Source organism: Mesocricetus auratus, unplaced genomic scaffold (genome assembly GCF_017639785.1).
Source record: "Mesocricetus auratus isolate SY011 unplaced genomic scaffold, BCM_Maur_2.0 Super-Scaffold_100019, whole genome shotgun sequence".
Taxonomy (NCBI): Eukaryota; Metazoa; Chordata; class Mammalia; order Rodentia; family Cricetidae; genus Mesocricetus; species Mesocricetus auratus.
In genome coordinates this window covers 9,809,407-9,823,716 of record NW_024429200.1, presented here as the reverse complement: position 1 = coordinate 9,823,716, position 14,310 = coordinate 9,809,407, and the positions used below count along the sequence as shown (strand labels likewise).

At 48.5% G+C, this 14,310-nt stretch overlaps 1 long non-coding RNA gene across 1 annotated transcript; it reads left to right on the top strand.

The window, feature by feature from the left end:
• Positions 1–1,691: 1,691 nt before the first annotated feature.
• LOC121132983 lies at positions 1,692–7,886 on the top strand. Its single transcript, XR_005869697.1, has 3 exons — positions 1,692–1,915; positions 4,793–4,957; positions 7,747–7,886. It is a non-coding gene; the product is annotated as an uncharacterized LOC121132983 (long non-coding RNA).
• Positions 7,887–14,310: the final 6,424 nt, after the last annotated feature.

Below are 14,310 nucleotides of genomic sequence, written 5' to 3'. Positions count from 1 at the left end.
ACTGAGCCATCTCACCATCCCTCAAGCTGACTTTCAAAATATGCATTTTATCAAGAGACCACGGGCCAGTGAAACACAAAGAACTTACTGTTTTTAAACTTGTGACATTGGCAGGGATGGTGCTCATGCCAATAGTCCCAGGCCTTGGGGAGATAAGGCCAGAAAATCACTACTGTGAGTTTGAGGCTAGCCTGGGCACATAGTGAGCTATTGACTAGCCTGGGATATAGAATGAGACTTTGTCTTGAAAAAAGTATGTGTGTTATCTGATCCTTGTTCCATGTGTCTCGAGTAAAAACAGGGACTTCATATTTCTTAGACTTTAAAGTTCTATTCAGTTTGTATAATAAATGTCTGGTCTTCACATAGCTCGTTTAAATAGCAGGGGAGATCGTCCTCTCTTGAATGGTTGAGGGCCTCTGGCCTACAGCTGGGAATCCACAGCCTCTGCTCCCCCAGATTTTCCAGTCTGGCGCCCTCTGTGCTCACTCACTCAGCACTTTCCTCACCAGGCCGGATGCCTTGAAGCCATTCCTTTACCTCAGCGCCCCTCCCACTTCACTTCATCCTTTAAGAGTTGGTTAGAAGTGGTGTCCTCTCTAAAGACTTCCTGTCCATCCAGGTGAAGAGTGGCTTCTTCCCCAGGCCTCTCAAATATCCTGCTCACAGGTTTCCATGCCTCTGTCTCCTCCATACGTGCATCTAAGGACGGCTTTGGAGAAGGTCCACATGCTATGTGCAGTGGTTGGAATGAAAACGGGCCCCGTAGACCCATAAGGAGTGGCACTGTTTGAAAGGGTTAGGAGGTGTGGTCTTGTTGGACTAGTGTGGCCTTGTTGCAGGAAGTATGTCACTGGGGTGGGCTTTGGGGTTTCAGAAGCTCAAGCCAGGCCCAGTGTCACTCTCTCTTCCTGCTGCCTGCTGATCCAGACATAGAAATCTCAGCCCGTTCTCCAGCACCAGGTCTGCCTCCCTGCTGCCATGCTGCCTGCTGTGACAGTAATGGACTAAACCTCTGTGTGTAAACCAGCCCCAATTAAACTCTTTGTAAGAGCTGTCATGGTCGTGGCACCTCTTCACAGCAATAGAACGCCAAGGCACTATGCCTTTAAAAAATGTTGTTTAGCCAGGTGTGGTGACACACACCTTTAATCGCAGCACTCAGGAGGCAGAGGCAGGTGGAATCCTTGTGAATCTTATCTACAGAGCAAGTTCCAGGACAGTCAGAACCACATAGTGAGACGCTGTCTTGAAAATAAAGAAAATGTGAGACACTGTCTTGAAAATAAAGAAAATGTGTCTTGAATACCAGTGAAAGTGTTTGTTGATCGAAACAGCATCAGGGTCCCCAGATGAAGGAGTCATTCAGCAGCTCTTTATTCAACACTTACAATGGGGTCCTAGCCCATTCTAGGCTCTGAAGAGACCCTGGTGGGAACAGAACAGAGAGGCTTCTGCTCTCGGGGAATTCTCATTCTTCTGGCAGGGGATAAATAGTAAACAGATAAGAGGATCTTAGAATGAAACAGATAGTATCATTCATTCAGCCATTCAGCAAATACTCATTAAGCTTCTCCAACATGTGAGACATTGTTCTAGTTGCTAGGGAACAAAATGAAGATCCTGCCTCCAAGGACATTGTGACAATAGAACATGACTTGGTGGCTGCACTCTTAGGTGGGGTGGTCAAGGCGAGTATCTAAAAGGAACAGCTTGGGACTCTAAAGATGGAGAATAAATTACTTTATAAATAACAGAGAAGAATCTCAGACGTGGAAAGGGAGAATTGCTCCAAGCAGAAGACAAAAGAGGAGATGAGTCTCCAAGGCGGGATGACCCTGGCATGTGGGACACACGGCTGGCCGGTGTGTCTGAGAGGGTGAGATGGCGCACTGTGGCCTCAGGAGTGTCTCAGGTGAGGCCGGAGACTTCACTTTATTTGATTTTGGTTGTGTGGGAAGGTCCGAGTCCCTGCAGAGTGAATGTGCTAACCTGTTCCTGGAACTTAGACCTTGAGATACGTCTCAGGGCATTTGGTGTGAAGCTCAGAATTGTGTAGGCTGGTGGGTACCAGTGGTCACCAGGCAAGAGGCCCATGAGCAAGGCTTGCTGGTCTTCTGGGGGCAGCCCACCAGACTAGGCAAAGCCTGCACCTGGCATTGGAGTCAGAATGGAAGAGGCTTTGGGATGACGCACAGGTGACCTCAAGCCCACTACCACAGTCTGTGACCGGCTCCCAGACCCCTCTCTGTTCCAGAAGGCCTTGGTGAACCATGCCTCCTCTGCTGTTGGTTGGGTTGGGCCAGCACCAGAACAGTAGTGCCAGGATAGGCTGGTGTGTGAAAGGTCACACCATTGACTATCGGTTCTCTGGTTCCCGAACCAAAGAGGAAGTTGGGCAAGAGTCAGCAGATAGTTCCTTTTCTCACTGAACTGACTCTGGGGTCCCATTACAGTGTCACATTTGTAGCCCTTTTAGGATGTGGGCAGGCCAGAATTGTCATCCCAGAGGATGCCCCTGGAAGGGCAAATTGAAGAGCCATGGCCTAAGCCTCTGCCGCAGGCTTTCCAGGATGCTCAGAGGCAGGAAGTCCCCCTACTCTCTTGGATGTGTCCCCAGTCTCAGCTCCTCAAGATCTGGAGGCTCAGGTTCTCCCAAATGCTTCCAGCCTCTCTCCCAAGCCCTTTCTGGGGACCCTTGGCCATGTCAGAGAAAAAAAAAGTATGGCTGGACCCCAGGTGGAATGTTGAAATCTCTGTCACAGCTGCCCTGGGATTCCAGGAAAGTCCTGTCTGTCTCTGGGCCTGGATTTGCTCCTTGGGAATGCAAACTGGCGAGATGAAATGCCACTGCTGGCTTTCTGCGACACGAATCATTTATTTTATAGAGCTGGGGACATTGAGGCAGAGGCCTTTTGCTGTCTCAGGGAAAATTGCCTTTTGAACAGAGAATGGAATTGTAATTGCTTTGGGACCCCTGGCTCCGTGAGCAGGGCACTTCTGAGCTGGGACTTCTGCAGCGAGCGTTCCCAGCTGTGCCGGGGGAGACTGGGGTACACCCACTGTCTCCGCCCTGCTCTTCGTTCTGAAGTGTTTCTTTCCCTCCTGAATCTTCTTTTCTGTATGGCTTCTGCCACACACCCGGGAAGAGAGGACACATTTCGCCAGGAACTGAGAACAACAATTTTTTTAAATTAAGGTGGGACCTCTGTATTTTCATGGGGTCATTGAATTAGGAGATGAGAGTGAAGCTTTGCTGGCTCATGGCATGGATAAGTAGACTACCTGTGTGTCTACACACCTATAATCCTAGTGCTCAGAAGGCTGAAGCAGGAGGATTGCCATGAGCTCGAGGTTGCTAAGACTACGTAACAAGACCCTTCCCCCTGCAAAAAGGAATTCCTTTCTGAAATGACATTAAAGCCATTTACCAGAAAATGCGTGTGTGTGAGTGTGCGTGTGTGAGTGTGCGTGCGTGCGTGCGAGTGTGTGTGTGCGTGTGTGTGAGTGTGTGTGAGTGTGCGTGTGTGTGAGTGTGCGTGTGAGTGTGTGTGTGTGTGTGTGTGTGTGTGAAGTCCTAGCACAGGCGCTGATGGGCTAGTGGTAGCTGAGGACATCTGGACAGCACAGCCACGGCTCTTTCCTTGGAGTCTAGCAGCTGGGACCCTGCAGGCACTGGAGAACGTATCAAGTCGCTCCAGAGGAGGGCGCCAGAGGGCTCCTAGACCCGTGCTTAGGCACCATGTACTATTTACAGAAAGGCCAGGTCTGGGTCACCGTGGGACTATGAGCGGTATGAACCTAGTGCGTGAGCTTGAAAGCCCCATCCAGGCTGGCAGTGTCTGACGTGTAAAGTCAAACGCACTTCCCGACAGAGACTTCAGTATAGAACTCAGCTCCGGTAATGAGCTTTGAAGCCCTGAATAAGAAGCTGGTTTCCAGGTGACCATTGTGGAATTGTTAGAGGGATGGTTTCATCCAATTTCCCTGCGTTGTTGGGAGCATTGTAGGAAATAAGACAGCTAGGGTGGTTGGGGCAGAGGAGACACTAGACAAATAGCATCAGAGTTCTTGTTTGGTTTCCATAGAGCCCTGTTAGAAAGGTTGGTCTTTTGTTCAGTTCGCTAATGAGTTTGGGGATTCCAACTCCTTAATACATGGTAAGTAACTAGGCATAGTGGCACACGCCTGTCATTCCAGCACTTAGGAGGTGGAGGCAGGGGGATATGGACTTTATGACCTGCTCTGCTACACAGAGAGCTTGAGATCAGCTTGGGTTACATAAGACCTTTCTTATAAACAAACAAACAAGCAAACAAACAATACACCCCACACACACACACACTTCTCAAAAATCAGAATGAGATAATCAGTTCCTTTGCATCCTGGCTGAAATCTGGTTGTTAATGTCAGCTCAGAGCTTGGTTTTTTTTTTGTTTGTTTGTTTGTTTTTGTCAAAGGCAGCAAGCATTCCAATAGTTGGAATAAAAACCCAGAACTATATCAAAGCAGGAGCAGAGTTAATCAGACCCAAACCCAGGAGACACTAGTTACTTCCATGCACTATGTAACTGTTTATTACTTATTTATTGTTTGTTTATTGATGCTGGGACTGAGTTTAGGGCCTCACACTTGCTAAGCACATGCTATACCCCTGAGCTGTACCCCATACCCTTAATATTTAAGCTTTGGAGCATCTGCCAATTTAGGTTTAAAAAACAAAAAGAATAGGATGTTCACATAAATGTCACTGCCTGGCTTAAGAAAGATGCTTTTCTTTTCTTTTTTCAAGGGATGTGGACTGTAGTCAGGGCATGAAACACAGACGTCATAGATTTATCGGAAGGTGCCTAGACCAGACCACCAAGCTGAGAGGCCCAACTCATCTTCCCTGTGCCAGGATGAAGAGAGAGCTGCCTGCTCTGAGGATGTAGCAGATGGTCCATGCTTCCCACAGGTAAGCAAACATCTCTCCTGAGGGCAGGAGCTGATCTGGGTCCCAAGGGGATGCCAATGAAAGGATTTCATTTGCTACAGTCAGGACTCGCTGCTCACAGAGCCCCAGGCTGGTAACTCTGAGAGCAGAATAGTGTCCCTACTTTACCTCTTCTTTTTAAAGTAGAAATATACTGCTAAGACACAGTTTCCTTTGTCTGGCCCTGCGAGCTTCAGTATACAGGGATTTAAATACTGCTTTGGCTCCTGGGAGTCCTCATCTTAGCTGATCCTTGGGTTGATCACACAGTCAATTCTCTTGCAATGGCCCTGTCCAGCATCCTGCAGGGGCTGCCCTGCGCAGAGCCTGCCTGTTCACCTGCTTAATGCAAATTTTGTATTCATTTTAGAGGTTACTTTGCCTAATTGTAATAATAGAGCAGCCTTAGCTATAGATGTCTCCCTAATTTGCTGGATTGTTTTGTTTTGTTTTATTATTATTACTATAGTTGTTCTTTTGAGACAGAGTCTTTCTATCTACAGACCCCTGACTGGCCTGGAACTCTCTTTGTAGATCACTCTGACCTCAAGCTTGCCAAGATATTTCTGCCTCCATCTCCCCAGTTCTGGGATAACAGGCATACACCACCACACCTTGCTGTCCCAGTTTGATTTTAATTAATGCTTGATATAGCTCTGGGCGGTGGCAGGTCTAGGAGTCAGAGCTATTGCAATGGGAGAAGTACTTGGTAGAACAGCTATTTTATTTCTAAAGCAGATCTCCAGGAGAAAGGATGAAGCAGAAATCTGCAGGAAACACATCCATTCTGGAATCTTTCAAAGCTCTTGCCGACATCAATGACATTTGGAAAGTGCTGAGCAAAATTTGGAACTCACAGCACTAATAAGGATGCTGGGGGTGGTATTTATAGACACCCGATGCCAAAGAGCTGCCAGTAGGGGTATTTATTTTTAAATGCTGCTTGTTTATTCAGTCAAGCAGGGACCTTAAGGTGGCAGAAATCATTCTCCTTTGAAACGTGCATGGAACCCGAGTCACAGCAAGAAGGTGGAATGGCATCATCAAAGGCTTAGACTCTGCCTGACAATAGTGCCATGGCTTGTAGAGGCTGCTCCTGGCAAGTCTATGCATCAACTTTCTGGGGTTCCCCCCTGTTCCCTGTGTATCCACATGTGGCTAAATGGAGCACTGACCAGGAAAACACACATCCAGAATAACCTCTGTCAGCCCATCTTATGTGCAGAATTTGACCTCAAGGCAGCTACCAAACCTCTTTCAAGCCTTGATCATCTGGCTCTTATTTCCATTCCTAGCTATATCCTCTGCCCTTCTAGAAGCTTTGGGTTCTAGACAGCTGCACAGTTCACTGCACTGGACTCATTTCTAGGATCAAATGAAACTTCCAGCAACAGCCTGAAGTATGGTGTCTACTGACCTCAGTTTGAAGCTCAGTACAATGTCATTACATAGTGTCTTAGGGTTACTTTTGCTGTGATGAAATGCCACCACCCAAAGCAAGTTGGGGAGGAAAGGGTTTATTTGGTTTATGCTTCCACAACACTGTTCATCACTGAAGGAAGTCAGGACAGGAACTCTCTCCAACACGGCAGGAACTTGGAGGCAGGAGCTGATGCAGAGGTTATGGAGGGTGCTGCTTACTGGCTTGCTCCCCATGGCTTGCTCAGCCTGCTTTTTTTTTTATAGAACAAAGACCACCAGCCCAGCTGGGCAGTGGTGGTGTACACCTTTAATCTCAGCACTCAGGAGGCAGAGGCAGGTGGATCACTGTGAGTTCGAGACCAGCCTGGTCTACAAGGGCTATTTCCAGGATAGGCTCCAAAGCCACAGAAAAACCAAAAAAAAAAAAAAAAAAAAAAGGACCACCAGCCCAGACATTGCTCCACTCACAGTGGGCTGGGCCCTCCCTCATCAATCACTAATTAAGAAAATGGCCTACAGGCCTGCCTATAGGCTGATCTTATTGAGGCATTTCTCAATTGAGGCTTCATCGCCTCCGGCAATTCTAGCTTGTGTCAAGTTGACAAAAAACTAGCTGATGCAATGGCTCGGCTGTTGTAGAAAGTTGATATGGGTGCTCCTCTGAATATCTAGCTTTCAAGAGTTCCCACTGTGGTTTCCAGGGCACCAGCATCAGTACCCACTGATGGTTAGAAATTCAAGCTCCTAGGATGCATCCCGGAGTTCCTGTGTCATCTGTTGTAGGGGCAAGGCTCAGTGCCCTCCAGGGGATTCTGGTACACCCTAAAGTTGTAGAAACGCCACTCTAAGTAATGTCACCTTCAGGCTTGTGAAGTTTGGGTGGGACTTAAAAGGAGCACAGACCTAGTTTACAGCCACATGGGCGAGGGACTTCAGCACTTGGCAAGTTAGCCCTGGTTCTGAGTTCCCTCTTGCTGAGGTTTGAGACTGGTGTACAAAACCAGGGCACACTGTTATTTCAGTCTTGTTACCCAGTATGAGGATCTGAGTTGCTGGTGTGAAACCAGCTAGGGAAACCAAGACTCCAGGGAGACCATCCAAAATGATACTGGGTGGGAACTCGGTTGCCAAGCTTAGTACCTGGATCCTGCTGTCTGGAGTAGAATAAATGTTCATCCTTGAATTTTCTTCTGTGCATCAGGGACCCTGAGCCATGTACTTCCTGACTGCGTTGCAGTAGGGTCTGTGAATCTGCACACACTTGGTCCAAGTTTGGATTAGAGAAGATTAAGTTGGAAAATCTGTGCAGGCACCAAGGACTCAGATCTGTTGTCCATCTTTTCTTCCAGCTAGGGATTCAGCGGCTCTCCATCCCCAGACAGTTTGTGGGAGATTTGCCAGCATCCGCCACCGGATGAGGTAATAGCAGCAGCTGCAGCTCTCCAAGGAGACCTCAGTCACCTTGCTGTGTGCCACCAAAGCCTCTGGAGCAGAGGTGGGGACCTGCGTGTGTGTACTTGGGGGCACGTGCGTACGTAATTACAGATGAGCATGAATTCGTTCGTGAGTGTGCGTGTGTGCGCACGTGTGTGTGTGTGTGTGTGTGTGTGTGTGTACATGTGTGAGTGGGAGAAGTACAATACTTCCTTGCAGAAGAGAAAAGTGTGTAAGAGGGTAAAGCTGGCCCACCAAGGGTAAGGGGACTGATTAATTACAAGTGGAGTCTTTTGCTCTCCCATGGAGGGCAGACGGTGGTCTTCCTGGAACCAAGTTTCCCTTTCAAGGAGGCAGGTTCTGTTTAAAGATGTGGAGCAGGGCTGGGCGGGGCCTTAGGCATCCTACATTCTAACCCATTGCACAGAGGAGGTGCTGGGAGGGACCCACAGTGAACCCCATGACTGAGGTATCTTTGAGTAAGTGACGTTCTTAGAGGCCTATGTGCCAAAGCCAAGAAGCCAATTTCAGAATATTTATAACCATGTTTTATTTGATGAACATGTCCCTGCATTTCTCCTTCTCTCCCTTTTTTCCTTCATTTGATGCTTTCCCCTTCCTTCCTCTTCCCTCTTTTCCATCTCTCCTCCCCTCCTTCATTTCCCCTCTTTCATCCCTTCTCCCCCTCCATGTTGAGACAAGATTCCATTGTCCCAGGCGGGCCTCAAACTTGCTATGTAGCAAGGTATGACCCTGAACCCTTGAGCCTCCTGCCTCTACCCCTAAAGTGGTGGGATTTCAGGCATGTGACACACGACCATCTGGGTTTCTTTGTAATAAACACACCCAGCTTCAGCAGATTAACTCAATCTATGACAGTACCAAGAGTGATTCCGGTGCTAATTACTTTACAATGGTTATCCTGTTCAATATCCCCACACTTGGTGGCAGACACCACCCTCATCCCCATCTTGTAGATGAGGAAACAGGTTCGGTTTCAGATTCTTGCTGCAGATTCACAGCTTTATTAAAACCTACCTATTCCTCATTGCTCCAACTCTCTGAAGAGCTAGGGCGAAGGGTGAGGGGGCATAAGACCATTTTAGAGTGGCGCAACTCAAGCAGGAAGTGAGCGTCACAGCCAAGACCAGAGCCCAGGAGCTCAGTCCAATGTCAGGTCCCAGGCCACACTCACCCCCACCTCACCACATGCTGGTGTATCTCTCTGTGCGTCGCTATAGAGAACTTCGTCTTCTGCTGTGTTGCACCAAGTGTCTAAAATGATTGGGGCCAATGTCTAGAGGCATCCCAGGGCACCTCTGTAGCACACACACCTTCTAACGCTGTCGGTGAGGACGCAGGTGCCTGCCGATTGATGGATGATGCAGTTGTTTTTTCTAAGATGGAAGAAAAAGGAGGATATCAGAAAGGATGTCTTTTTTTTTATGGTAAGTGATCCTTCATGTCGGTACCCCGTGGTAAGGTACAAAGCCCCCAAATGATGTCTCCTCCTGAAGTGTCTGCTACAGTAACTCACTTCCACGTAAGGGAACAGAAAGAACTGATGTCTCCTGCTATATGAAGCGCTTTTTCTTTTTTCTTTCTTTCTTTCTTTCTTTCTTTCTTTTTTTTTTTTTTAACTGTTTTAGCCAAATTTATGTAACTCGCTTTCATTAAGATCTGGCTGTGTCTGTGATGCGTAAAGTGTCTGAAGAGCCAAGATGAAGCCAGCAGTCCATGACAGTCACTGTCGAAATGGAGCTCCAGCTGGGAGACTGGCATACTCACTGGATGTCCCCACCTCCCCAAGAGTCTATGGCAGGCCCTGGGCACGCTGGGTGGGTAAAAACATTGGATAATGGCTCAGGGTCTTTGTGGGGAGTCCTTGGGGCCAGAGATAGTCCCTCTACTCATGGGATTGGAGTCGGGTTGGTGTGGAGCCAGGTGCCACCTACTGGCTGGTCCTGGGCCCTTAGCACCTCTTCCCCATAGTCAACATTCTCTGCTCAAGGCATTTTCTGTTTCCTAGGCCTGGAGTGTTCTTCTCTCTAGATAGCTCTATGGCTGCCTTCTGTCTTTCTTCTCCATTGCAAGCAGTTGTCGCTTTTACTGACCGCACCTTCTTAGTGAAATTTGAGCCCTGTGGTCAGCCTTGCTTTCCTTCCCTCGCTGTCTCAACTTCTCCATAGCATCTTTCATAGATGTTTGTTTGGTTTCTAATGCTCTCTAGCCACACGTCAGCTCCATAAGGAGAGAAGACTTCATCAATCTTGTTTACGGATGTGTCTTGGTGCATAGTGTGTCTATCACGCGTTTGTTGAGCGAATGCATGGATATGAGTCCTTGAAGGTTGGGAGGAAGATAGGGCCTGTGGTGTAGGCATGAGATTGGTCTCTATAGCTCTTTCCTCCCAATGACTGTGATCCACGGAGATGTCTGGTACAGGGGTGGCGTGAGATCCAGTGTGGACAGTACGCAAGGAATAAAGCCAATGTTGTGTTCATATGGGAATGGTGACTTCACCTCCCTGGGTTTTATGTTTCTAGTCTGTAAAACGGACATGATAGAGTGCACTGCTGAGCCCTGCTTCCTAGACCCTGCCAACCCCTCCCCTACTTCCCCCACTCTCCCTCGAAGTAGCCTGTAACTACGCTGCTAACATCTCAAGTTCATTTCTGCCCCAGAGCCTTCATGCTCATGGCTTTCTACTTCAGTGTCCCCTGATCGTCAGAGAAGGCTCACCAGCAGGGGCTCTGTTCCTGTGACACCCCTCTACCCTTGCTGACACCCTCAGTTCCCTTGTCTTTGTCTAAAATGATCACATTCCTTTAGTCGCTGGCTGCCTTTACCCTACTCTACGAGAATGGGGACTTCACGCGCCCTCCAGGTGTCCCCATTGTCTGCATCAGCACCTGGCACTCCCTATGCCCAGCGAGCATCTGCTAATTAAATGCATGAATTAAAAGAGACCATGGCTAAGAAGGGTTCGGTACAGTACATGAAGCCCCACAGGCACAGTAGCCTATTATCTCTGGGGCCCACTGTGGCTCCTCCTCATGCCTGTCTCCTCCCCTCGGTGCCATAGCAGGGGAACTAGTTTTTGTCTAGGACAGGATGAGGATAAAAGAACAGGATAAAGGCACCTGAAGGAGGAGGGAGGGGGTCAGGGAGTCGACTACCCTGCCTGTGGGAGTGGGTGGGCACGTAAAACTGGTTCCCACAAAGCCGTAGAGGGAAGTGGGTGAGATCATGGAGGATCCACACAGGGCAGCCTACTTCTACGAAGTGTCTGGATCTAGCTGAGCAGACCCGCTTGCTGGCCCTTGAGGAGGACCTGGCAGGAAACCCTCTGCCCCATCCCGTGAAGTGTGAATAGAAGCCCGGCCATGGATGATGACTCTTCAAGTGACCTCAGATGAGCCAGTCTCCTTGATTTTCCCTCATGGAGGCTGATTCCTACGTTAGGGTTATTCACTTCACAGACTTGTCTTTACGACCCAGGTCTTCTTGCATCCAAGTTCCTAATGCAGCCCACACTGGCTTCCTTTGGGATGCAGGGAGTAAAGTAGCAAAGGCGGGCGAGGCTGAGGCAGTGGAGCTCCAGCGGCCCGAGCTGTGGGAAATGACTTGCCTGGGAATGCCGTCGTGTGATTTCTCCTTGACATCCATCTGCCAGGGTCAGGATGGGAGATACCTGTATATGCTGTCTCTTGCACACCGTCCTGAGCATTTGTTCAGAGTCCAGGGTAGGCCTCACAGTGACATGATCTGCAGCTTCTTTCTAAAGAACAGGGGAATATTAGTCCTTCAGGGATCACATGCTCCTGGGTGGTGCGACAAATGGCTGGTGGAGGCTGGGAAAAGACTGTAGCTGTGTGTGGATTGATGCCACAGCACCAGTAGATGGAGACTCCCGGATGGGATTTCTCCCACGGGCCCCTCAGTAGAGCAGACACTCTCCTTTTCCCTTACGGATGATGTCTATCTCCAAGCCTGCCTACAAGAGCCTATTCACTTTTCATGGTTCTTCAAGTGTTTCCAGAACCTTCTTTATCTACCCATAATGTCAATACTGGACAGAAGTGGGTGGAGATAATGATCATCCATTGCACACGGGAAAACTGAGGTGTCAAGTAAGAGGGTGACGAGCTGTCTGCACAGTATTGTGTTTCCCTGGATCCCAGTTCACCAGCGTCCAGAAGCACACTTACTTATTAGCAATATGTGGCCCATCTTGGAGTTCCTGTGAGCAGTGGTTGTCTCTGGAGGATGTGAGGCAGGGAAGACCACAAAGGGATTCAGGTTCCTCTTGGGTGTGCTTTGTCCCTGCCCCTTTCTCCTGAGGGGAGGGGAATTGTTCCTCCTGAGGGGAGGGGAATTGTTCCTCCGTCTTTACATTTGGTTTTAGAGTAGCAGCTCTTACTCATGGAGTGGATGTCTCAAGATCCCCAGTGGACGCCTGACCTTAAGACAACACCAAACCTTGTACACACTATGCTTTTTTATGTTTTCCTCAGGACACTGCCGTGAACTGCCAGAGCTGAGAGACTTCTACATTTTGTGCTTTGGAGCCTTCTTTGTATAGCCAGTCTTGTGATTTGGGGCCGTTGTTAAATAAAATGAGGGCAACTCCCAACAAGACTATGTGACACAGCCAGTCTGGTAAGGGAGAAGTTTACTAAGTACCAAAGGGAAGGTTAATATTAGTCATATTAGTTATTTCTCTTATTGTAACAAAATGTCTGACAAAGAGTAACTTAGAAGGACTAGTTTATTCTGGCTCACAGTTTAAGGGAACAGTCCATCATGGAAGGCTTGGTGGTCTGAGTGAGAATGGTTCTTACGGCTTGTCTATCTGAAGAGTAGGAGGCGTGGTCTTGTTGCAGGAGGTGTGGCCTAGTTGGAGAATCTGCCACTGAGTATGGTCTTTGAAGTTTCAGCACTGTTACAATTGTCTCTCTCTTTCTCTGCCTCCTCCTTGTGGTTCAGATGTAAGCTCTCATCTACTGCTCCAGAGTGGTGACAGCCATGGATGGACCCGCCCTGAATAAAATGCTTCCTTTCATTTGTTATGGTGTCATCTCACAGCAATAGACCAATAAGACGGAGGGAAGGTGTGGTGATGAGCTTGGATGTAGCTTTGGTGACAACAGCATGAGGCAGCTGGTCACAGGCTGGAGATAGACAGAAGCTGGTACAGGTCACCCACTCCTTGTTTTCAGTTCAGGACCCCGCCCATAGGCTGGCTCCACCCTCCTGCAGGATAGGGCTTCCCACTGTAGCTAAACCTCTCTGGAATCACACTAGAAGTTTGTCTCCTAAGTGACTCTGAATTTTGTGAAGTTGACCATCAGAATTAACCACTATACATGCCCTGGATGGGAGAAAGCAGGAGATTGCATCACAACATTCAGAATGAATTACAGTTTAAATCTTATGAATTGTTTATTTTGGAATTTCCCATTACGTGTTTTTTTTTTTCAAGACAGAGTTTCTCTGTATTGTTTTGGAACCTGTCCTGGAACTCACTTGGTAGACCAGGCTTGGTCTCGAACTCACAGAGATCCATCTGCCTCTGCCTCCCGAGTGCTGGGATTAAAGGCATGCTCCACCAACGCCCGGCTCCCATTACATATTTTAGCACTGACTTTGGACACAGGGTAACATACCACAAGAGGTGTAACTGTTGCTAACAGGGACTACTGAATCTTCACCTAATCTCTATCCTACCATGCTTGAGCATAGCAGCTGCTTCCTAGTCCTCACAAAGAAGTTGGAAGACCTGGGCCATTATCTTTGTGTCACCAACGAGGGACTAGGATAGAGTGGTAGACTTGGCCAATGTCATAGAGCAGGAATATCTCCATTCCACAGTCCTTGATTAAAATCCCAGTGCTCCCTGCTTTCTGGGGCCATGTTGATCTGCCCCTTATCTCGCTTCCCTCCTCTTGCCTTCACTTACTCCCCCAGCTCTGTGAATATGGTGGAAAGGTACCTTGGGCCCAAGAGAACAACACAAGGGAGGAGACATGCACACTCTTCAGACAGTCCCCCCTAGAGCTAGGGAGTCCCTCCCCTACTCTGATTTGTCTTCCTGATACACTTGACTGGCAGGAGAGGTCTGATAAAGCAGAACAGGGGGTAAGTCACTGCCTTGTCTCTCTCTCTGGACACAAGTGCCACCAAGAATGAGACCCTTGGAAAACTGCCATTAGGACAAGATGATGGACAGCTACAGTGAGAGACTGGAATGCAAAACCACACATTGGCTGTGACCTGGGACAAGTCACTGAGTTTGAGTCGCTTGCGTATAAAGCAGGCAGGCTTGCTGGGAAGGGGGATCTAAGCTCCTCCTACTTTCTGGTCCCTCATTGCTTCACGGCCTTCCTCTACCGGGGTCCCTTCTGCTTTAACTTAGTCCTCCAGGCCTGACGGACAGCAGGCACTTAATAAGTGGGGAGCATTAGCGTCGTTATTCT